Below are 24,203 nucleotides of genomic sequence, written 5' to 3' on the forward strand. Positions count from 1 at the left end.
ACCTCAAGTGATCCACCCGCCTCGGCCTCCCAAAATGTTGGGATTACAGGTTTGAGCTACTGCATCCGGTCCCTACCATACACTTTTAAACAACCAGATCTCACATAAACTCAGAGTGATAACTCACTTATCACCAAGGGGATGGCACTAAGCCATTCATGTGGGATCTGCCCTCGTGATCCAAGCACTCTCACCAGCCCTCATCTCCAACGCTGGGGATTACATGTCAACATGAGATTTGGAGGGGACAAGCATCCAAACCTTATCCACTGTGTAACAAAAACTTCTACTCTGTGCCATTAGTTTAGGCTAAATTTGAAGATGAAAAAGCTGGATTGAGGAGAAGAATTAGTGGACATGTCCTATGAGCATGAAATCCACTTTTGTTGTCTCAGGCCACTGAAATTTTGGGGTGTTTGTTATTACCAGTCTACATGACTGGCTGGGGGAGGTGGGAGGGCCTGTTCAGGGTTGGGTGGGGCAAAGTTCAAATACTAGTGAGACCTTCCAGGAGTTCCCCAAAGCTCCTCACCTTGGCAGTCACCTACTGTGCTGCTGGGGAAAGGCAAATTGAGGAGTCCTACACTGCCCGGGGCACCTGGGGAGAATTCCCGGGCCCTCCAGCCCGGAAACCACGCTGAGCACTGAGCAGGCTTGTTTACTCCTCGGAGCTCTTCTTTGTCTCTGTTTCATTGTCACCTTTCCTATGTGTCAGGGAAGGGCTCCTGAGAGGGAGAGGTGAGGAAGTGTGAGCTCTGCGCCCCAGTTCCCAGCTGTGTTTCTCCCGGGGCTGGCTGAGCAAAATCAACAAGAAGGTGCAGTTTGTCTTTGTGGCATTCCTCCCTCCCCCTTCCCAGCCTCCAACAGGAGCACTGGCTCCTTGCTCTAACTTCCTCCTCCTGGCCACCCCCGACCTATTCTGCAGGTGGCTGTCTGCCTCCCATGAGAATCTATATGTTCTCTCACCCTTCTGGGACAGACCTTCCGGTGTGTTTCAAGGTGACAATCTGGTGATTTGATAGATTAATCTTAGCACATATGCTCATGGAGAATGCAGCCTGCCTCGGGGGATGGTTCATTCCTTCCCTGTGCCCTGAACTGAGCACAGTACTGTGGGGGGAGTCCTGTCTCAGGCCTGGTCGTGTCTCTAGTCCCTTCCAGTTCAGTGGGGGAGAAAGCAGGGCCACATAGGGCAGTGTTTAGAAGTTTAGTGTAGGATTATGTGTTAGGAACTGTGAGGGGGACCCATGTGGCGGGTGCTGTGGGGGCCGAGAGGGTGGAGAGAATGATCTGTGGCCTGGGATGGTCAGGGAATGCCAGTCACTCACTGCCTTGGGCCTCACTTCCCCCATCTGTTAGATAATGCACGTGGACCCATTGATCATTTCTTGAATTGTCCGATAAGAATGCCAGGGAGACTTGATCAACATCTGGATCCCCAGGTACTCCTAGCAATTCTGATTCTGTAAGTCCAGAGTGGTGCTGGGATCTGGCTCTTTATATCTGGTCTGACCTCCCTTCCTTACTCACTTCTGCCCTAGGAGATGGGATGCCAGGGGCTTTAGCCTGAGCAGACTGTGAAAAGGTATGGGGACCGGGAGGAGGGCCTTCCTGTTGCCAAGTTCCTGAACACTGTCCTGCTTTGTGTTGGAATAAGCCTGTAGCACAGTTGGGGTGAATTGCTTGGTTGGGAGACAGGGACACTGTTAAACTCTACTTGGTTGCTGAATAATGTAACCACCCAGCTAGCATTGCCCAGGGAAGGCTTGTTGAACAGGAGAGCCCTTTGGAGGAGCGCTGAAGCATCCTGGCTGCTCTGCGCTGTTCGCGGGCAACCTTGGCATGATAGCACTTTAGGCTGCATGGAGGCTTTCTGAGCGAGTTCACTTGGAGATGCCTGAGAAATACCTGGGGATGGGGTCTCTGTAACAGTCCGACAAGATGATGTCCGCGCCTTCCCTAGCTAGAAAACCCTGTTGAGTAAACCCAGAAAGGATGTTGAGGATCCTATAACTCAGTGGGTCTCAAGCCTCATGCGCATTGGAGTTGCCTGGCGGGCTTGCCAAAACAGGGTGCTGGGCCCCACCACCACAGCATCTGATTCAAGACTTCTGGGGTGGGGCCCCAGAATGTGCATTTCTAGCAAGTTCCCTGTTGCTGCTGTGGATGCTGGCCCAGGATCACAGTAGAAAGCCAACGTGAACTTCTCAGCCCGCTCACCTGGGGTGTGAGGTCTTAGGACTCAGTCACTGCCCCCAGGGCACTTGTGCTCTGATTGGGGACCTACCCCCACCCACTCAGATCAAGAGAATGTGAAGCAGGGAGTGGCCAGTGCCTGAAGTGAGCCGCAGGTTCTAGGCAACAAAGAAATTGAGAAGAGGAAGGTTGCAGGGGTGCACGGGAGACTTCCTGAAGTGGAGGCTATGGATGAGGCAGCACATGGATTGCCGTGCCATGCACTGCACACACACAGCCTGGCATGAGCACGGCACCCACTGGAGTTGTGCAGTGCAGTGGTGCTGGTGAAGGAGCGTCCTCGGGCCTGGGCTAGTGTGCAGGCTGGGAAGACCCGAGCAGGTCTGTGGGATAGTGCAGAAGCGAATGGCCAAGTGCGGTTCCTAGGAGGGGCAGGAAGGAGGGCAGGCTTTATGGGAGCCAGAGCATGGAAGGTCTGGAGCGCTCGGGTGAGGAGTTCAGACTTTATTCCGTGGTGAACTGGGAACAAATCAACAGCAGTTTGGCTCCCCTAAGCAGACATCTGGAAATAGACTCTTTTAAATTTTGAAAAACAGATTTCCAGTAGTAGCTCATGGCCGGTCCGTGTGACATTGCTGTATCTCAGAGATCTCTCTGTTCCCCTATTACTGCCCTCCAGCCTCACTGGATTTCTTCCCCCACAGTCCTTGAAATTTCACAATGAGAGATTATTTCCTTTTGTTCAAAATACCACCCTCTCCAAGAGGCTCATGTTATAAACCAGAGATGCCCGAGAAGGAAAGTAACTAACCTGAATGCACTATGTTAACTCACTGCAGGGGGATTGGCATGGCTGTCTTCTCCAGGGGCCAGTAGGCTTTGATGAAGCTGGAGGCAGAGCAGGGAAGGGATGTCTGGCAGAGGTGGAGTACCACCATGTGGGGTCAGAGAGGAAGCAGGAAGTCAGAGTTGGTTCAAGGAAAGCCCTCCTCTGAGGTTTGGGCAACAAGAATGTTCTAGGGCGGTGTGAGGCCAGGAGGCCTGGATGCTGAGGGGCGTAGGAGGGCATTGGCGTGCCTGGTGGACTCCCAATGGCACAGCTCCGTTTATTTAGTCCCCTCTGTCTCCCTTCCTCCGCTGCAGATGTTGACTCAAGTATACCACTGTGCTTGGACCAGCCCTGACACATCAGCCCTTTCCTCCCTGCCTAACTGGCTGCAGGGACTGGAATTGCTGCTGGATTTGCTGCCAGGAAGCAAGAAATATCCATGTCTCTCAAGTCAAGTTCCTGAGTCTAGTAGATGGATATGTTCTGAAAACCACATGAATAGAGCTTCTCTATTCATGTGGCATAAAGCTGGGATGTTACTTTGATGCCCCTTAAGGCATATTTGGGGATGGTAATGTGAAAAGTAGATCTGGGGTGAGTCCTTTTACCAGGTGATTAATTACCTCCCTATTTTCCTGTTTCCAAGTCAAGTTTGTCCATATTGGATGGTCTGTGAGAACGATGTTCGTGCACATAAAGACTACAACAGGAGACTATTGGGAGCAAATTCCTTAATTGTATTGATGTTGAGATTGGTAAGGTCAGCCTAAGAAACCTATTTGTAAAGCTGGACACGGTGGTGTGCACCTGTCATCCCAGCTACTCTGGAGGCTGAGGCAGTAGGGTCCCTTGAGCCCAGGAGTTTGAGGCCAGCCTGGGCAACATAGTGAGACCCCGTCTCTTAAACAAACAAACAAAAACCACAAAAAGACAAAAACCTGTTTGTTCAAGCCTCGAAGAAAGATAGAGTTTTGTGTGCAGATGTGAATTACAGGTGTATTCCCAAGCAATGGCACCTGCAAAGGACACTTTCGTTGAATGAGGATCTGAGAAACTGGAGGCTGATTTCTGCTACCAATTGAGTGTATTTTGTTCCACATAATTCATTGAAGTAAGGAAAATATGGCAACCTCAGGAGGTGATTTAGAGTAGAGGTAAAGTCTCCATCTCCCTCTCCTTCCCACTCTGCTGCAATGGAAAATGCAGGATGTCCCTTTGGACCCTACCTCCTGGGCCTCAGTCTTGGTGCTATCACTTCCAGGCTATGTGAGGATGGTGGGCAGCTCCTGCAGCCTTTCGGCTCCTCATCTGTGTGAGTATCAACCATGAGGTTATCATGAGAAACGTGTGGAGTGCCTGGAACCTAGCGTGTGCCATTGCAACCAGGCCAGCCCCATCCTGCTCTTCATGCTGTCACAAAGGATTGCCCCCGCCACCCCCAGAAAGGCCCCGAGAACCTTTTTCTGGAAATGCTTAGATCAGGGTCATTAAGAGGTTTTAACATCAGATGGGATTGGAGAATACTGGGGGACAGGGACTCTTCCTTAGCCCCACAATGGGTAAGAGGCTGAGCCCAGGCTGCAGCCTGGTTTCTTGTCCTCAGATAAAAACTCTGACCACAAACTCCCTCAAACAGTGCCATGACAAGGAGACCAGGGAAGCTCATTCGTCAATCAGCAAATCCACGGATGGATTGAAGAAGGAGGAAGAATCAACAAATCTATAGAAAGACTGAAGAATAAGAAGGGTTTTCTGTATAGCCAGAGCTTGTGATTTTAGACAATGGAGGGTACATCTTGGTGTGGTAAATAGAACACTCTATTTGCAGTAGAAGATCTGGACACAGCTGCCACCTCAGCCCCTTGTTATTGGTGTGATTCTGGGCTGGAACTATCTGTTCCTCAGTTTTCACATTTGTAAATTGAGTATACATATCCATACCTATCTCCCAGAGTTGTTTTGAGGGTTAGGAGGTATTGGATAGGAAAGCCCTATGCAGGCTGCAAGACACGATGAAAGCAAATGATGATTGTTACAACAGTTTCTGTTTCTATATTGCTTTTAGGCTTCTAGAGAATTTTCTCATCTCCTTTCTGATTTAGTATAGAGCGGTAGTTGTGCAAGGCAGGCAGGGCAGATGATGATTCTCATATTCAGATATCTAAGGTTGATGGCCTGACTAGGGCTACCACTGGTGCAGAGGTGGGGGACTAGGGGTGGAGTAACTTGGGCCCCAGCCCCCCCAACACAGTGAATACTGTGCTTTCCGCAGAGCTGCCCCCCCCTGCGCCTTTCAGCTCACCTCCAACCTTGACATCAACCTTGACATCATTTGCTCACCTGCTTGCAAATCTCTTCTGTCCTGAACTTAGCCCAGTTCTGCTCTTCTGAGGGTTTTGTTCATGTGTAAAGTTGGGATCTTACCTTGATGCCCTTGAGGCATATTTTCATTTTCTGGACCCAGTGCCCCCAGGCTGCTCATAGACTGCCCACCCCAGTGCCTCCTCCAGCCTGTTCACCCTGGTCAGCATCCTGGGCCCTAGATTAATCCTTCCCCTGAGCCCCATCCCTGGCTGTCCAAGCAGATGAAGAGGACCACAGGGTGAGACTGTGCCTCCTTTTGGGGATGGGAACTTTCTGGAGGTGATGCTTTGCTAAAAGAGTGGATTCTAACAGTGGGCCTTTGGGGCCTGAGTGGCATTTTAGGACAAGAAGCCCTGTTGGAACACTGCGGATGCCCCCAGGGCCTAGCCCAGTCATTAGCGGCCAGCAGGGCTGTGAGCACTTGGATAAGCTGGCAGGTGACACTGGCAAGGCAGGTAGCTGCTCTGTTCCCTGAGCTCAGGTTCCTCTGCCTTCCAAACACGTGCCAAGAGCTTAGTGGGCATCCGGCACGGTACCATGTACTGCCCCCAGAGTGCTCACAGTCAAGTGGCTGCCACGCCAGGTGACAGGCAAGTCTTCAGGGTCAAAGGTGCGAGGATGGGGTAATGTACAAGTGCTCTAGGAACATGTTGTATAAAGGCACCTGCGAGTCCTGGCCTGTAGGGTCAGGGGAGGCTTCCTGGAAGAGGGGACCCTTGAGCTGACCATGGGAGACCAGGCCAAGGCTAAATGGAGGTGAGGAAGGGGGCTCGGCAGAGGGTGGGGCACCTCCAGTTTCTGTCATCAGGGCTCTCAGGTTCACCTGCTGGGACTTAGCACTCCCTTCTGTCTGCTCCAGCCCCTTCCATGCTCTGTCAGAGAGAAATCTCCCTGAGGGTAGGATTCTGAGCTTGCCTTCCTGCCAAGGAGGGACCAGCAGTGCTGGTTGGTGAGGGAATGAGCACTCTTTGGGTTCCATAGGCCTGGCTCTGGCTGCTGTGAAATCTTGATCAGTCACTGCCGTCAAAGGCTTCCTGTCTTCCTGAATAAGTGATTTAACTTATCTTTTAGATTGCAGTTGACTTCAGCACATAAAAGCCTCCTTCAAGTTGAAGCAACATCTCCACCACGAATGGATTAAGAGCAGGAAAATGGCGTTTCTCTTAACACGGTGCAGCTGGGCCATTGGAAACCCAAATGCATGTGTTATCTGCTCTTGTAGCACATCCATGGCGAGAGGCCCTCCTTTTAGACAGTGGTGGTATACTTTCCCCACTGGGGAAACCAGGTGGCTCGCAAGCCTGTAGAATGTCCATGAGGGAGGAGAAGTTTGTTGGTTGAGACACCCAAAGCCACTGGTCTTTTAACACCTTTGAACTTGGGCCCTCCTTTGCTGGCTGCCAGCTTTGTCCTCCTCTCCACTCCTGCCCCGTCACCAACAAGAGTCCAGGGGATTGTGAGTGGCAACAATCCTCAAGGGCTTCCTGAGTTCATCCCTGGAATAAACACGGGGGCAGCAGGGAGGGGTAAACAAGAGGTGTGAGCCGTGGCTTCTCTGTCAAAAAGGGCTTCCATCTCACACTCACACATGGCTTGGGGTGGGGAGTGTGTGTGTACATTAGTTCAGCTCTATGGAGGGCCATTCAGCAGTAGCTGGGGAATTTTAATGCACATGTCCTTTGACCCATGAGTTCCACTTAAATGAATTTATTCTACAGACATCCAGGCACATACGGGAAATGGTATACATACAAGATTGTTCACTGCGGTGTTGTATGTAAGAGCAAAAGATTATAAACAACTTAAGTGTCCGTCAGCTGGAGACTAGATTAATCAACTATAGTGCATCCACACACTGGAAGGGTATGCAGCCATTAAAAAGAACAAGGATGCTTTTATATATGGATCCAGGACAATCTCAAGGGTGTCATGATAAAAACAAGATGCAGAACAGTACTATGGTACTGTACCATGGGTGTAAAAATTATACATACTGCTGTCGCTTTAGGCATAAAACCTCTTGGGATAGAAACACAAGGAAATGTTAACAGGGAGGGGAACTGGGTGGTAGGTGATGGGGTGGAAGGGCACCTTTTCAATCTATAGCCTTTTATGCCATTTGGGTTTTGAACAATGTGAATGTATTTGTTATTTGTGGTTGGCAGGAAATGGCCTCCCCAAAATGTCCACACTCGAATCCCCAGAACCTGTGAGTATGTTGCCTTATGTGACACAGGGGCTTTGCAGATGGGGTTAAGGTTATAGATATTGAGATGGGGAAATTATCCTAGTTTATCCAGATGTGCTCAATCTAATCGCATAAACCCTTAAAAGCAGGAACCTTGCCTGGCCGTGGTCAGAGAGGGAGACGTAACTATGGAACAACCTTCAGAGAGATGCTATGCTGCTAGCTTTGACAATGGAGGAAGGTGCACCAGCCAAGGAATGCAGGCGGCCCCTGGAGGCTTGAAAAGGCAAGGAGATGTTCCTCCCTAGAGCCTCCAGGAAGGAACACAGCTAAGCTGACACCTTAATTTTAGCCCAGTGAGACCCTTGTCAGACTTCAACCTCCAGAACTGTAAGATAATGAATTCATGTTGTTTAAACCACTAAGGGTGTAGCCATTTGTTACAGCAGTAATAGAAAGCTAATATTCCACTCAAAACAATAAACAAAGAAAACAGTTTTTAAGAGTCCCAGTCTAGTTAGAGTGGGACTCAGCACATGCACTGAGGAAATGCACTCATTTCAGTGTAGTGCCGTGCAGTGCAGCAGACTGTCAATGCTGTGGGACATAGCCCTGTTTATGAAGGACAGGTGGAGTGCCCATTACAGGCCAGGCACTGTGCTAGGTGCAGGGGCCACAAAATAAAAAAAATGCAGTCCCCATCCTAGGCTGAGTTTTGCAGTCTTTCTCCCCCTCCCTTTAAAACTGCCCTCCAGGATGCCAGTACTGTGCACCCCCACTGCATGGCCTCTGTTAAATGTGGAATTTCTAGGCCCTTTGCCATCTTGGGCCCTAATGGACCAGACTCTAGCTCATTCTCCTGCACGTGGCCAGCCAACTAGTCTGAATGGTGGTGGGGCTGGAGGACCTACCACCTCTGGAAAAGTTTGATTCTACTTTAAACTTTCCTCCTCCCGTGTTTAACATGGACGTCATTCATTTCAGCATCACTCCAAGATTGGGTGACTCAGGGTCTCTGCCTTTGGAGCTGTGTGCCCAGCCTCCTCTCACAAGACCACACGCCCCCTTATGTAGGGATCTGCTTTATTCATTTGTCAATGTGTCATCTCAACAGGACAGAACATATTGTAGGGACTCCCTAAAACACATATGCAGCCTCTATAGTTTGCATCTGGTGGTGCTAGGTGGGCATTAGGCAATATGCAAGAAACTAATCGAAAAAAGATGCAGACTTGAACTTGGTCCTCTCGATGTAAAGAGAAAATTTATCATTGCTCTTCTCTGACATTTCCTTCATCCATGCCCATTTCATATTGGAAAATATACTGAGGGGAAAAATGTTTTCCTCCTTTAGTCCTCCCTCCCCTGATGGGTATGGCCAGGATGCTGTGACCCTTCAATTTGAAGGAGCCACTGAGCAAGCTGCTAATAGGTCCTGCCAGCCACCAGCCAGCCAGCACCATACCTAGGGCTGCATTAAACCCCCCTCGATCCTGTGGCCCCTGCCTACTGTGCTCTTCTGTCACCTCCTTGCCCCTACCCCAGCTTCCGTGCCTCCCATCTGTCCCTCAGGGCTTTTTCCCTTGGCCAGATGCATGTGTCTGTGTGAGAGCAGAGGGGCAGCAGGCACAGCCAGGTGATGCATGTTCACTCAGGAACTCTTGGAAACCGGCCCTCCCCAGGGGAATGACCTCACTGGCACTGTCTTAGCCTTTATGGCAGATCTGGAGCTGTGTTTTTTGTTTGTTTGTTTTTGATACAAAGTCTAGCCTTGTCACCCAGGCTGGAGTGCAGTGGCACGATCTCAGCTGCAACCTCAGCTGCAACCTCTGCCTCCCAGGTTCAAGCTATTCTCCTGCCTCAGCCTCCCGAGTAGCAGGGATTATAGGCATGTGCCACCACGCCTGGCTAATTTTTGTATTATTAGTAGAGACAAGGTTTCTCCATGTTGGTCAGGCTGGTCTCGAAGTCCTGACCTCAAGTGACCCTCCCACCTTGGCCTCCCAAAGTGCTGGGATTACAGGCATGAGCCACGACTCCCGGCCTGGAGCAGCATTTTTATTTGTGAGACAGCAGGATCCTCTGGAACAAAACAGTCAGGCAGCCATGATCCTTGCCCTAGTGGGGAACTGTGGTCTGCAGGGAAGTGTGGCAGTGAAGAGGGTGCACTTTGGAATGAGGTAGGTGAGGATTTGAATCCAGACTCTGCCTTTATAAACTGTGTGACCTTGGCTGCTTACCCATTGTAAGCCTCAGTTTACTCATCTGTAAAATTGGGAGCTAGACTCGGACCTAGGATGACATCAGGGATGTATAAAGCTGGGGTTGAATTCTAAATCTGAGCTTGCCTCCTGGTCTGGCTCCTATGATGGCGTCAACTCCTAACAGTATATAACATCCCCACCCCTCCACCCCTCAGATGGCAAAGTGGAAGTAGGTGCCAATTCATGGGCATAGTTGTTGTGATGACTGCAGCGAGTTAGCCTTGGAAAATGCCTGGCTCTTGGTAGTTATTCTTTTGCAAGGCTCATGCTATTTTACAGTCTTGGCTCACGTCATTGCTACCCTGGGGTAGTCACATGCTGCTCCCTGGGGCAGGCCAACAGGGCTGGGGGCTCACAGAGGCCTCTGCACCTGCCTTCCAGGCCTCCTCAGCCCTGATTCCTGCCTTTTTGCATGTTGACCTCAGTGTCTTGCAAACCATTTCCCACCCTGGTCTCAAGGTGATTTTGGTGTTTCATCCCTGGAACCTTCCCTTCATGTGGCTGGAGCCTGGCTTTTTTGTAGGTATTAACATCTCTCAGAATGGCATACCTCCCTGCTAGAAAACTCCAATTCTCTTTTGTGACCACAACCTCCAGGCTCTTTGCTGTTTCCATCCCTAAGCAGGGAGTTCAGATGTTCCAGTGGAATGTTAGTAGGGTTGGTGAGAAAGCAGAGGTTGGCTGGGTCAGGTAAGGGAAGAGGCTGCCCACCCCATAGCATGTGAACCCTTGGTGGAAGCTGGCCTGCCCAGGGGGCCAAGGCAGAGGCAGTGGGGTGAGGATTCATGCTGCTTGATGGGGAGAGGAGAGAGTGTGTGCACATGTGTTGCTCTGCCAGTCAGTTCTGCGTCTGAGGAAGCCTGCCTCTAACCTCCTGCCTCTGGAGGGCTTCCTAGGGGAAGCGGGGAAAAGAAAGCCTCAACTGAGGAATTACGTTATCTTTTATGGGAAAAAGCAACAGGCAAGAGCATATTGAAATTTGGGAGTGGTAGCTCATGCCTGTAATCCCAGCACTTTGGGAGGCCGATCACTTGAGGTCAGGAGTTTGAGACCAGCCTGGCCAACATGGTGAAACGCCATCTCTACTAAAAATACAAAAATTAGCAGGGCACGGTGGTGCACGCCTGTAGTCCCAGCTACTTGGGAGGCTGTGACAGGAGAATGGCTTGAATCCAGGAGGAGGAAGTTGCCATGAGCCTGGGTAACAGAGCGAGACTCCATCGCAAAACAAAAAACAAAAACCAAAACAACAACAACAACAACAACAAAAAACTGGAAATCACTCTATAGAAAAGGGTGATGCTGGACCGGCGTGGTGGCTCATGCCTGTAATCCCAGCACTTTGGGAGGCTGAGGCGGGTGGATCATGAGGTCAGGAGCTCAAGACCAGCCTGACCAACATGGTGAAAACCCATCTCTACTAAAAATACAAAAATTAGCCAGGTGTGGTGGTGCGTGCCCGTAATCCCAGCTACTCAGAAGGCTGAGGCAGGAGAATCACTTAAACCCAGGAGGCAGAGGTTGCAGTGAACCAAGATCCCGCCACTGCACTCCAGCCTGGCAACAGAGCAAGACTCCATCTAAAAAAAAAAAAAAAGGAAAAAGAAAAGGGTGATGATGCTAGGGATGTAGAATTGGAGTGAAATTCTAAATCTGATTTCACTTTCTCATCTGGCCTCCGTGGTTGGTCAGCTCCTCTGATGGTCTGTTAGCCCCGCTCTGGGGAAACCAGCCATTGAGACAGAAGGAAGCAGCCGTCCAGTGACACTCCACTTATCCAGAGACCAGGCTGCAAGCAACCTCTCCTATCCAGAACACAGACACAGATGGCAAAGTCAGGTAAAAGGGCCTCTGGTTAGCAAAAATGGCTAAAGCCTGGCACCTTATTTCCAAGAACACCCCTGCCCCCACCCTCACTCAGAACCCCGGGTTGCCTAGCTTTGGGGGAACCCATGTTCTGCATTAGAGGTACAGGAAGCGGCTTGAGGCAGGTGTTCTCAACCAGGGCATGACTCATGGGAGACTGACTGTGAGGAAGGGGCAGATAGAAGAAGAAAAGCAGAGAGGCAGAGACAAATGCTCAGCGTGGCCAAGAGCCTCATGCTGGTGGCAGAGGGTTGGCAAGACAAGGTTCAGTTATGTTCCGCATCTCAGCCCTTCAGGTGCTTTGTGGGGTGAGGCTGGGGCAGAAGGTACACACATTTTAGGGTTTGTATCCTTTGCCGATCACTTGGGGTCAGGAGTTTGAGACCAGCCTGGCCAACATGGTGAGGAAGAGAAGCATGTAAACATTAAAAAAATACTTTATACAGTAGGGTTAAAAATACAACACATAAAAAATACTTTATGCAGTAGGGTTAAAAATAAAACACATTTTGTTGCTTAATGGGGCAATGTTCAGTTTTTCAGTTGTCTAGAAAATCGTCGTATGTGAAATATCTCACCTGTATTACTAGATAAATGGTTATTTCCATGGGCATCATAGAGTATGAGAGCCAGATAGGACCAAGAGATCCCATAAACCCATTTTAACATTTTTATAGATCATGTAATTGAGGTTCAGAGATGGGAAGTGATTTGCCCAAGGTCCCACAGCCAGATGGCAGCAGAGCTGGGCCTTGCACTTGGTTTGCCAGAGTGCAAAATGGATCCAGGAACTGGGCAGCAGGCCTGGGTCCAGACACTGCACCTCAGGCAGGATCAGCCAGACCCCCTCCAGCCTCCCAAAGGTCAGAGCCAAGGCCTTGTTGGGACACTGGGGGACCTGAAATACCTGCCAAGGAGCGTGCTGAAGAGACAGAGTGGGATGGAGGTCTGAGGGTGTGGGGGGCGGTGCTGGTATGCCAGGAAAACACAACTGAAGTGCGCAGGGCACCTTGAGGGGTGGGCATTTGGGAGTCGGGTGAACATGCCCAATTCCTAAGTGAATTCTGAGGCTGCTGTTCTAGAGGAGTCCACCTCTACGCATGTCAGAAACCAGTTTGAAAGGTAGCTGATAGCCCTGAAATAGGAAACAAAGAAGAAAATGCCAAGCACTCCTAGTAATCCTGCGGGAACCAGCTCCTGGAGTCTGATTTTTGCTATTTCCTGCAAGAAAGGGCTCCAAACCCAGCCTGTCCAGTGCACACCTACTGCAGCTTCTTACTGAACAGCTATCCGCAGACTTCCTATTTTTACCCTTAATAACTGTAAGCTCGGGGTTACCAAGGTCTTCCTGTTGCTATAGTGAGAGGTGATAGCACCAGCCTTCCAAAGCGCTGGACCCTTGGCTTAGAGGAAAAACAGAATCTGGGTTGCTTTATTTTTGGGTTTGACTGAGAAGATTTAATGCACCATTTTGCAGCCTTTGCAACAATGGCAGTTTGTGCTTAAAATACAGAAAACCTCCATAACAAAGAATAACTGGCGATTTTGAGGAGTGGACATCAGAGAGTATATAGAAGATAAATTTTAAATTACAAAAATGATACAACTTCATCCAGAAAATCCAGAAAATGACAAATAAATAAAAACACATATCGTTACATTACCATAGCACGACCTTCATGGTCCTCATGATTTATCAGCTTTCCTAAACATGCGTTTGGCGGTGTTGAAGACATAGTATCCATATAATTGGTAGTCTGCTTTTTGAGTTAATATGCTGTAAGCATTCTTCTGTGTTGCTGCATTATCTCAATAGGCATTATTTTTATTGGTTGGCTAATGTCATAATTTCATAAAGCATTCTCCTGCTTTTCCTCTTTGTCTCTTGAATCCACACTTGGTCTCCATTATACCATCTCTGTCTAAATTCTACTCCTCTGATTTGGATTACTGGCCGGCCCTGTCCCTGTCCCCTTTTTCTTTCCCCCTTTCCCCTTCCCCTCCCCATACACATGCCAGGACGTCCTCCACTCTGCAGCCTGGCTAATCAGAAGGTGATCCCAGACCAGTGGCATGGGCATCCCCTGGGAGCTTGTTAGCAATGCAGGATCTTGACTCCACCTGGGACCTGCTGAACAGCACCTGCCTTGTGACAAGATCCCAGGTGATTCATAAGCACGTAGAAATTTGACAAGCACTGATCTAAAACACACTTCCCGGCCACATGTGGTGGCTCATGCCTATAATCCCATCACTTTAGGAGGCTGGGGTGGGTGGATCACTTGAGGTCAGGAGTTCAAGACCAGCCTGGCCAACAAGGTGAAACCCCATCTCTACTAAAAATACAAAAATTAGCCAGGTGTGGAGGTGTGTGCCTGTAATCCAGCTACTCGGAAGGCTGAGGCAGGAGAATAGCTTGAACCTGGGAGGTGGAGGTTGCAGTGAGCCGAGATCGCGCCACTGCACTCCAGCCTAGGTGACAGAGCCAGACTCCATCTCAAAAATAAATTTAAATAGATAAATAAATAAATAAATAAAACACACATCCCCATGGCTCCAGGGTAGAAGCCCCACTCCTAGCCAGGTGCATAGCCTGCTGAGTAGAGACCAAAGCAAGCGGGGGAGGGAGTGCAGAGGGAAGGGGATAGGCCAGTGGGACAATCTGCAGGTGGCAGGCAGCTGTGGGCCAGGAACTTTGGAGAGGTTGGGAAAGGGGAGGGGGCCTGTTAAGGAAGTTCCAAAATCCAGATCCACAGATGATGCAGATTAAAAACTGGGAGCCCAACAGGCTATCAGGGGAAGGAGTGTGGGCGTGGGCAGCACATCCACTACTCCCAACCCACTCCTGTTTCATAGATGAAGAAGCCAGGGCACAGAGAAATTAAGTTGCTTACCCAAGGTCACACAGCTAATAGGTGGTGGAGCTGGGATACAAACCTGATTCCAGAGCCCACATTTCTTAACCAGCTGGCAATGCAGCCTCCAGAGTGTGGGCTAAATATAGGAGGAAGAAAGGAATAGAAGGATGTTAAGTTCCTACAATAAGCAAGTACTTTTTTATTTTATTGCGTTTAATATTTACAACAGCCTTTGGGTGTGGGTATTATTACTCTATGTTACAGATGAGGCAGGAATTTGCCCAGGGACAAATTCCTCTCACTGTTTATGGTGGGGACAAACACAGGGCAAATCTTAGATGTTTTTCCTCAATCCTTAAAGTTAGGAAATGCTAGGACTAGAAAACCTTCTAGAGGGTGCTAGAAGGTACTATAAAATGATGCAGTTAGATCTAGTACCGTCTAGTACTAGAAGGTACCTGGCTTAACATTTAATCTAACTGCATCATTTTACAGTTAAGGAAACCGAGGCCCAGAGAGCTCAAGCAGCTTACCTAAGGTCACACAGCCAGCTGGTTACAGATCCAAGACTGACTGATTCAGTGCTGTTTTCTCGATGCTAGGCTGTGTTTGCACCTGGTGGCCTGAGCGTCCTGGGTCTCCTTGGAGCACTGCCAGGCCAGCCAGCAGGTACTGTCGGGTCACTAAGTCAGTATGAATTCAGCCTTAATCTGAATTGCTGTTAATCTGAATCTGCTTGCTGTTAAAAATCCAGGCAGTGTAGAAGTGTGTCCGGAAACACTTGAAAGTACCTCCCTCCCTCCCGGCCCGCCCCATTCCACTCCCCAGGGGTAGCCACTTAACAGCGCTGTCTCCAATGGCTCCTTAATTTTCCTGCCAGCCGTTGGGCTGTGTAGGATCCATGCCACAGCAAGGCTATTTTTAACAAGCATCCTAGGCTTCAGGGGGTTGAGGAGAGGGGAAGAAAAAAATATTCCATTTGTATATTTTTAATCCATACACATTTGAGCAGACAGTGGCTTTCCCGTCCCTCCTGCCAAGGGTTGTGGGGAATTGATTAGACTCTCTAGGTGCAGGGTAATCCTTTCGCTTCCCCTAACGAGGCTGGAGGGCCAGGGAGGGGTTCAGGCGATGTTTCTGGGGACGATGGCCATCTCAGCTGGCTGCCTCCCGATCCTGCCTGCCCCCAGCCCTGTCCCTCCTGGCAGCCTTGAAAATCCTGGCTGGGTCTCCTGTGGCAGAGAAGGCCTGGGAACCTGACTCTTTATGCCAAGCTCATATTTAGAAATGTCTCCAGCCAGACGTTGGCATTGGTCCTACTTGGGCTCTGGGCAGGGGGTGCAGTCACATGTGCTGCCTTTGAGTGGGCAGCTTCTGAGTGGGCAGCAGCCACTTTGAATATAAACACAATCCCTTTATGCAGATGAGCTGGCATGGGAACCTGTGCTCCTGGGCACTGGGAGGGGGCAAGCTCTGGTAGACAGTTGGGAGAGGGAAGAAAGATGTCACAAGGCTTAGACTGGGAAATATGGTGTCGGGGGAGGGTCCCAGCTCCCTGATCCCATCAGCCCCTATCCATTTTCTGCACCTCTTTCCTGGGTGCCCAGGGCACTGTCCCTGCCCGAGCCCCACAATGGCCCTGATAGACCTTTCTTTTCCTTTCTACATCATGCATTCCCCAGTCTGTGGGACAAGAGTGAGGCCTTGGAGGGAGGCCCCCCCGCCACGGCAGGGTTTTTCTCCATCTCCCCCTCAACATCCCCAGATCACACTTGTAAAATGTGGCCCTGGATGTCACCATCTCTGAGGGCTCTTTCAGCATTGACAGTGAATCATTCCACAGTTTCTTGCTCATTTCGTGTTCTTTTCCATGACAGTGCATGATGATGGGTGAATTAGACCAACTGATCCCGGCTTTAAATAGTAGGCCTCTAAGGTAACAAGCGGCATGCCGTAGCCCTGTGAAAACTCTCCTTTCTTTTACAACAGTTCCTTTAAGGAGAGTCATTCACTCATGCCTCAGATATTTAATGAGCACCTACCAACGGCAGGCCCTGTGCTGTCACCAGCCCTACAGTGGCGAATAAGACCTATCTCGCTGATGGGTGATGGGATGGGAGCCTGTCTGCTCTCCTCACATCACACCTCTGCAGGTCTTCCCTGGGGACTGAAGTGGCTTGCTCACTAAATTCAGCTCTCTGGAGAGGAGGCTGCTTTTCTGCAGCTAAATCTTCAGAGAGAATCCAAATGCAGCCACAGGCCTTGCCTCCTACAGCCTGAGACCGAGCCAGGGCTACATCCTCAGGCCCCTGGCAGTTCCACCTCTACCTATCCTATCCTTCCTTCCTCTGCCCACATCTCCGGGGGAAAAGAGCTCCAAGAAGTAGTCAAGAAGGCTGAACAGATATTTTCTTTGTATCTCCTGGGAACAACATGATAAATCCAAAATCACAGAATGGATGGATGGATGGGTAAATAAGCAAGTGAGCAAATGAATGAAGAAACAAACAGAAACTCAGTTCCAGCTCAAAGAAACTGAAAATTCAGATGAAAAGAAATGGCTTGTAGAGTGGTGGCACTGTGGTACTGAAGGGGGCCCTTGGGAACAGACTCACCTCCTTCTTTTATGAGAAAGGAACTGCAGGCCCAGAGGAGGGGGACTGCCGCAATGCCTGTGGCAGAGTGCAGAGGTCAGAGGATGGCGAGATCACCCAGGGTGGTGAGATCCAGAACCGAGTGCAAGGCTGCCCTAAGTGTCCCTTGTCCTTGGAAAAAATTGCCTTTTCATATGGTTGGGAGTGGATGGTGCAATTTTTCTTCGAGGGTTAATTGTTTTGCTGACAGCACAGATAATTAGGAATGAGAATCCCGGAGTGAGGGCGACAGCACCATCTGCTGTGAATATGTTTCAACCCCACCTTGCAGGAGAGCTTGGAAGAGCTCCTATCCTCACCCTCCCCACCCCAACAAAAATGAATGTGCTGTAGCTGTTTGCCTCTGGGGCCACAGCTGCCAGGTGACCTGCAGCCAGTGGGGGTGGGATGGTGACTGGCTTCTTAAGAGTGTAGTTTCTTCTCCTTCCCCCATGGCATCTACTGCACATAGCAGGGCTCACTGAAAGTCCCAAGGCTGAACGAGGATCCATGGACAGCCTGGGACAAAGAACGATGATGCCAAGGGGCAGATTTTCTGTTCTTCCCTGAGCCTGAAGTCTGGATATCTAGTCTTCGGTTGACTAGAAGTGGGCACGTGGGGCTGCACTGAGCTACATGCCTGCCATTAAGGTTTGAAGTTATTTTCCTGCCAAACTCTATGGATCTGCTACCTACCCTGGGTTCCCTGGCCTTTGGCCTATGTTACTTGTTCCAGAAGGAGGTTGGCCCTGCCTTTTCTTGCTGAGTAGGAATGTCCTAGGTTGTGAGTTTCGCTATGTCAAGAAAAGAGCTGCTTTGGAATCAAGCAGAGAATCCCATTGTCCAGGAACGACTGAGATCTTTCGTCAAACGGGCAGACTTCTATGAGTTGTTTTCATTTTTATTATTTAAGAATATATTCCACACATAGAGTATATGAAATGTATATGTGCCTTTTGGAGATAATAATAATTGTTTTGCTCTTTTGAAGGGGCTTCTAACCTCTGTTGCTTTGCAGAGAAGTGACTTGGAGCCTGAGCTGTAGAGGGCCAAGTTGCTGGGAGGCTCAAGGTCAGCCTAGCCTCTCCCAAAGCAGTGGCTGTTTATCGTGGCCAATTTCTTTGTGCCTGAGCTGCTCTTGTTAACTAGGAGCCTCCACATTCTTGTCTTTCTTATTTATCACTCTGTTATCTCTGTGGTTTCTCCTCTTCAACCCTCCTATGAGGGAAGAGACCAAAGGCATGATTGTTCTCCTCTTCTCCCCATCCCCCCATAGCAGGGCAAACAGGCCAATGTCCCCTTCCTCCTTCCCATTCCCACTCATCTGCCACCCCTGAGGTGACTTGGAAGGAAGATGAAATTAACTTAGGGCCAGGGAGCTTGCTGGAAAGAATGATAATTGGCTGTTTCACTTACTTACTGTGTGATCTTAGCAAGCTTCTCAACCTCTCTGTGCATCTGTTTCCTAGTCTTTCAAACACTCCTCCACAGAGCTACTGAGAAACTAAATGGATCCCCAATGGATGCAAAAGCAGCTTGAAGAGTCAAATCATTATATATGTGTCCCTTCCTTCTTTTGCCACTCTCACTCCTGTCCCTGGGGCTTCCTCTTGTCTGCAATGCTGGGTGTCCTGATGGATGTTCTTCGTCTGCCACAGTCTCTTCTCAGCAATGGCCCACTGAGGCCTGGAGGAGCCCATGGTTGTGGTGGAGCTGAGAGTCACAGCCAGGTGGGCACCCCAGGAGCCTACCCCTTTCACTCCCAAGAGCTGGAGGCTGTGCCTGGTCAGAGATGCAGGGCTGTAGCCAGCTTGGACTTGTCCAGAGGTGGGCAGACCTCCAGGCTGGGGCAGGCTGCTTCAGCCAGAAGCACTTTGGCCCCTCCTGACAAAGCATAAGCCACAGTCTTGGCTATGAAATGTGATGACTCCATGGAGCCGGTATCTCTGTTCCTCATCCCAGCAAGGTTTGTGTTTCCACTTTTGTCTCTCACTCTGGGATGAAGAACTATGAAAAGATGTTCATTATCAGCCATAGGTGGGGTGTCCTACCTGGAGCCCCCCACAAACTACAGAACACCAGAGGCCTTGCTTGGGAGACCTGGGCTAGAAGAGTTAAGGAATATTCCACATAGATGTGTCCTTGCACTTCTATGTACATCTCACAGGTGGAGCAAGAACATGCGTTTCTTTTCTCTTTCCTGGGGTGATGGAACAGCATGAGGTTCTGTTGGTCAGTCTGGGCTAAGCTCTGAACAATGGCTAGGGTTTGGATGCAGGATTAGAAGGTGAGTCTTTCAGGCAGATGAAATGAAATATGCTGAGGTAAGAAAGGAATGAAGGGCATGTGTGTGCATGTGTGTGCGGTGGGTGTGTGTGTTGAGGCCTGGGCCTGGATTGGTGGGCAGGACACTGTCAGTGAAAACCCTGGATGAGATCGAGTTGGTATAGTCATGAATTGCAGGCCCTAATAATAAAGAGAAAGAGAAGGATGGCTAGAATTTTCGAGAACAGCTAAAACCTGGACATGTATTTCTGGCCCTGGTAGGTGATGGAGCCCTCTGTTCTTCCTGCAGATCTCCTCTGAGCAGCTGGGAGCTCAGAAGCTCTCTCCAACCCTGAGGAGTGGGTCAGCCACAAGAGCAAGAAGTGATGGCGTGGAGTCCACCCAGGGCCTGAGGCATGAGCAGAGTCCACGCCCATTAGACCTGGAGCCTGGGTGTTTGGGGCGGCACTGCTGGGGAGATCCAAGAAGAATCAATGCCTTGGCCCCTGGCGACATGTACACGGTGTAATGACAGGTAATGAACCTGAGGCTCGTCTATCCTTTATGAATGATATGGCAGGTAGGAGAATATATCAGCTTGCAGTAAGCATAAAATGTCAACTCGTGGGAAGATAACTATGCAAACAAAGCACACTAAGGCCTGATAAGATGATAGATGGATGCTTTATAGTTATTAGTTTCTGCCCCATGTGCTTGCTGGAGCCAAGCACTGGAAGATTTAGCATTAGATGGGTTCACTTCCTATGCCTTACGGGAAGGCCTGATGCCTTTATGGACATAGCATGTCATATTTGAGGAACTCAGAGTAGCAAATCGAGAAGTCATTATTCCCCATCAGCTTCTGTAGGAAACAGGGAGTTCATGACAGTGGAGAAACAGAGGCAGCGAGAAGTGAAGAAGCTCTTTCATCGTGTCCATGATGTGTGAGGGATAGACCTGGAGACCTCAGTGGTTGGGAAGCCTTTAGGTCTGGTTCAGATATGTCAAATGACAGGTGTGGTGATGGATGAGTCCTGCTTGTTAAAAACAAAAGATTTTGTGTCTTCCCATTCTTTCAAGAATGTCCAGGCAATTAGCAGATGATCAAAGGTGGATGAGGTAATGAGTAGGGGTCTGGAGAGGACAGTAGGGGCCTATCAGATACCTTGGGTCTAGCAGTTGATTCAGGGAAGTCAGCCAAGCCGGAAGTATCAAGCAAGTCTCTAGGGCCTAGAAGGCAGGGCCTTGAGACTAGAAGGACAGGGGCCAGCCAGTAGGCTGGAGACCCCAAAGGTGGATTCTGATCCAATGGCAGAGCCTGTTCCCATGGATTTTCTGGTCTTTGCTGTGTGCGTCATATGAGGTACCACCCTGGCAACTTCCACCGTGGGGAAAATGGTAGGCTGGGGTGAAGGCAAAAATAGCTTGGGGCCTTGGGAAACTGACCAGGGCAAGGGGAGAAGGGCCAGTGGCCTGGGGCAGGAGGCCCAAGAGGGTGTGGTAAATTCCTTTTCAGTGCAGGCCAGTGTCAGGGTCCCCAGGGTCAGAGCCAAGGGATGGGGAGGAGCAGAACATTAGGACTTCTGGGTGGCCTTGTTCTAAATTAGGCAGAAAGGATAAATTGAAGAAGAAATCTAGAAAGCTGAGCCCAGCTCTAGGAAGTAGATCAACCAAAGGCGCTAGGTGGGCTCGGAACTGGACTCCTGTCTGTATAAGGAAATGGAGGAAGAATTGAGCTCCAGGGTCTCTGGCAAGGGGTACTCAGACTGGAGGGGCTGAGCTAGGGAGCTGGCTTAAATATGACCTGTATGTACTGGCCCTAGCTATCCCCAGACCCCACCTCTCAGTGGGGCAAGTAGTCTGTACTTCTTGGACTTGGCTGGGGACCTGGGCAGGGCTGAAGCTGGGGAGCATCATGGGGGACTGGGTAGGGGCAGAAAATATCCGATCCTGGAGGTAGGTGGGTGAGGACTTTCAAGTTGGTAGTCTTAGGAGGCTAATGGGCAACATGCCTCCTGATGAAGGCCAGAAAGAGCCAAGGACTGGGTCTGTCAAACGCTCTTCTCCTATGTTACCAATGTTTACTGATTACCTGTTGTGCACCGAGCACTGTGCTTAGTGCCAGAAATGCAGAGAATGAGCTGCGGTTTGCTTCCAGGGGAGGGAATGTGGAGCCTGGTACAGGCCTCTGGAGGCTTCAAGCTTCTATCTTCAAAAACAGGGACAATACTATCTCACTCATAGACTATTGGGGAGAATTAAATAAAATAAAACATGTAACACACTTAGGACAGCAGCTGACACCATAATAAGTGATCAGTACATTTAGCCTGTTTCCATGATTCTGCTTTTGGAGAAGCTCACAGTCTGGCAGGGGTGAGAGCCAGAAAGGCTGGCAGAAGTGCCTTCTAACTTCCAGGGATTCTGACTGCTAACAGGGTTGGGGGCCTGGGCTTTGAAAGCTGGTTATCAGAATTTCTCTGGCCACAGAAAATGTGGTTTTAGGTGGATCCTACCACTCGGAAATGGTGGCTGCATTTAAGTGCTTTGGCAGTTGCTGGGCACACAGAAAGACTGGAGGCAGGAGGGGTGGGTCCAGGAATTTAGAGAAGTGTTGAGAAAAGAGGACATTCTCCGAATGCTTGGAGAGTCTTGACTCCTTGTCTTCCAACTCAAGGGGAGGGGTGTGCAAGAAGCCAAGGCAAGACTTGTGACCTGGAGTGAGGTGGCCCAATAGCCACTGGGGCGGGCTTCAGATGCAAGCCACGTGCGTCATTTTAAATGTGGTAGTAGCAGCATTTTAAAAAGTAACAATAAGCAAGTGAAATTAATTTTAATGATATATTTCATTTAACTCAGTAGGTCTAACATATTATTTTAACATGTAATCAGCATAAAAATTATGAATGAGATATTTTACATTCTTTTCATACAAAGTCTTTGAAGTCTACAGTGTATTCTGTACTTATAGCACCATCTCAGTTTGGACCAGCCACATTTCAAGTTGGCTAGTGGCAACTGTGTTGGATAGCACCAATCTAGACTCTAGAATATCTTGCCAAGGAGCACCCAGGGGCCAGGGGTATCCTGAGCTAGACACCAGGATTTACTATGAAATGTCTATAATGGATCCCTGGGGACATTCTCTTGAATAATAAGAGATGTCTTGAATCACTTATTCTGGATGGTGACTTCTGTTCTCTGGAACCAGCCCTGACTCCAGGTCTCAGCAACTGGGTTCAGGACTCTGCCACTTGCTGAGTCTGGGACCTTCAGGCGGTTCCTGAAGGTCTCTGAGCCTCAGAAGCTTCCCTGAAATTGGAACTAATAAATTCTATCTTGCTAGGTAACTATGAGGACTAAATAAAATATTGAATAATTGCTCTGTGACACTCAATTTCAAGAAATAATTCTTTTTATTTTCCTAAATCAAATAAAAACAAATTTGGGTTTTCCTATTGGCTAAGTTTGGCAGCAAGTTTCCTAATTGGCATTTCTGTAGTTCTGTCTCCACTCTTCCTTTGCATGAGAACCGGGCCCCTTTGCAGGCCAGCACAAATGGGGAGGGGTGAGGCCTGGGCCTTAGCCCCTGGTGGTGACAGCTGCCTGTGGTGCCCCTTTATCCAGACCTGTGTGGTCAGCTGGAGGAGGGAGGCCCCTGCAGCCAGCTGGTGTTCTATCTATGCCAGCTCTGCCACAGGGGAAGCTGGAGTGCCCAGGCCACCATCTCTAGGGGGCTGACAGCACCCAGGCACTGCACTCCAGTGGAGTGAGGGTTGCCAGCCACTCCAGGTCCCAAGTCATCCCACCTCTCTTGGGATCCAACCCAGGGATCCTTCTCTAAAAGCTCCATGTCCTTCATCCCTCTCTCTCCTGCCTCCCAGCCTCAGTCTTTGAAACAAAGGCCTGTTCCTACCTCACGTCCCCTTGCTTTTCCCAGAAAGAAAAATTCAGATAACTTCTCCTTAGGGTAGGGAGTCCAGATCTTATTGTCACAAAATATGGCTGTTCTTTTTGGAACTGGAGGGAGTACACATTTTATTATCCTGTGAATGGCATCTCTGGCCACTGATCCCCAACAACAGCAGAAAGTAGTAATCGTTACATAGAGTTACTGACCTGGCACCCTGACACATGTAGCTGGCACCTGGCCGGTGGCCACAAGGCCAGATTCCCCTATGCCCAGCCCCACCTGAAGAATGAGTTAAATAGCTCCTGCCTTCTGGGTTTTTTCTGAGCCTCAAATGAGATAATGTATGTGAAGGTCCTTTATAAAGTCATCAAATGTTATTGAGACTCTTAGTTCCCTACCTGGGGGTGTTTTCTGGTCTGGGAGCTGGGTTTCAGGCTGCAGATTTGATTTAAAAGATGCCCCTTCTCTTGGCATCTCATGGCAGATAGTGCTGCCGTAGGACTCAACTAGGTGTTCCCACGAGGTCCTCCCCCTAGGTGCTCTATCCCCCGGGGTGAGCGCCTCTGAATTAACCCCTCGCCTCCTGTTCTCCTTTGGGAGAGGGGAAGGATCTGGGTGTTGGTGGCAGCAGTAGGTTTCCCTGACATCTTTACTTTCCCTCAGCCTGTTGTGTGTGTGGGGTCTTTAGCCAATCCTCCTGAGTTTGGAATCCATCTAGATTATTGTGAAAGCTCATAATCCATCCTTCCTGGGAGTTGGGAGCACGCCATGGATCTAAGTAAGTCCTGTAGGTCCTCCTTGCCTCCCTGGCTTGGGTCTGGTGAGGA

General features: G+C 49.6%; 1 protein-coding gene across 2 annotated transcripts in view; it reads left to right on the top strand.

Annotated features, from left to right (window-relative positions):
* The window catches only part of ZBTB7C (zinc finger and BTB domain containing 7C), a 387,518-nt gene that overhangs the window by 50,642 nt on the left and 312,673 nt on the right, over positions 1 to 24,203 (top strand). For both annotated transcript variants that reach the window (XM_058438382.1, XM_032152367.2), the window contains exon 2: positions 19,774 to 19,998. The gene's annotated coding sequence lies outside the window, so the exon portion shown is untranslated. The remainder of the gene's footprint in view (positions 1 to 19,773; positions 19,999 to 24,203) is intronic.

The sequence above is a fragment of the Hylobates moloch genome, unplaced genomic scaffold, assembly GCF_009828535.3.
Source record: "Hylobates moloch isolate HMO894 unplaced genomic scaffold, HMol_V3 SCAFFOLD_5, whole genome shotgun sequence".
NCBI classification, from domain to species: Eukaryota; Metazoa; Chordata; class Mammalia; order Primates; family Hylobatidae; genus Hylobates; species Hylobates moloch.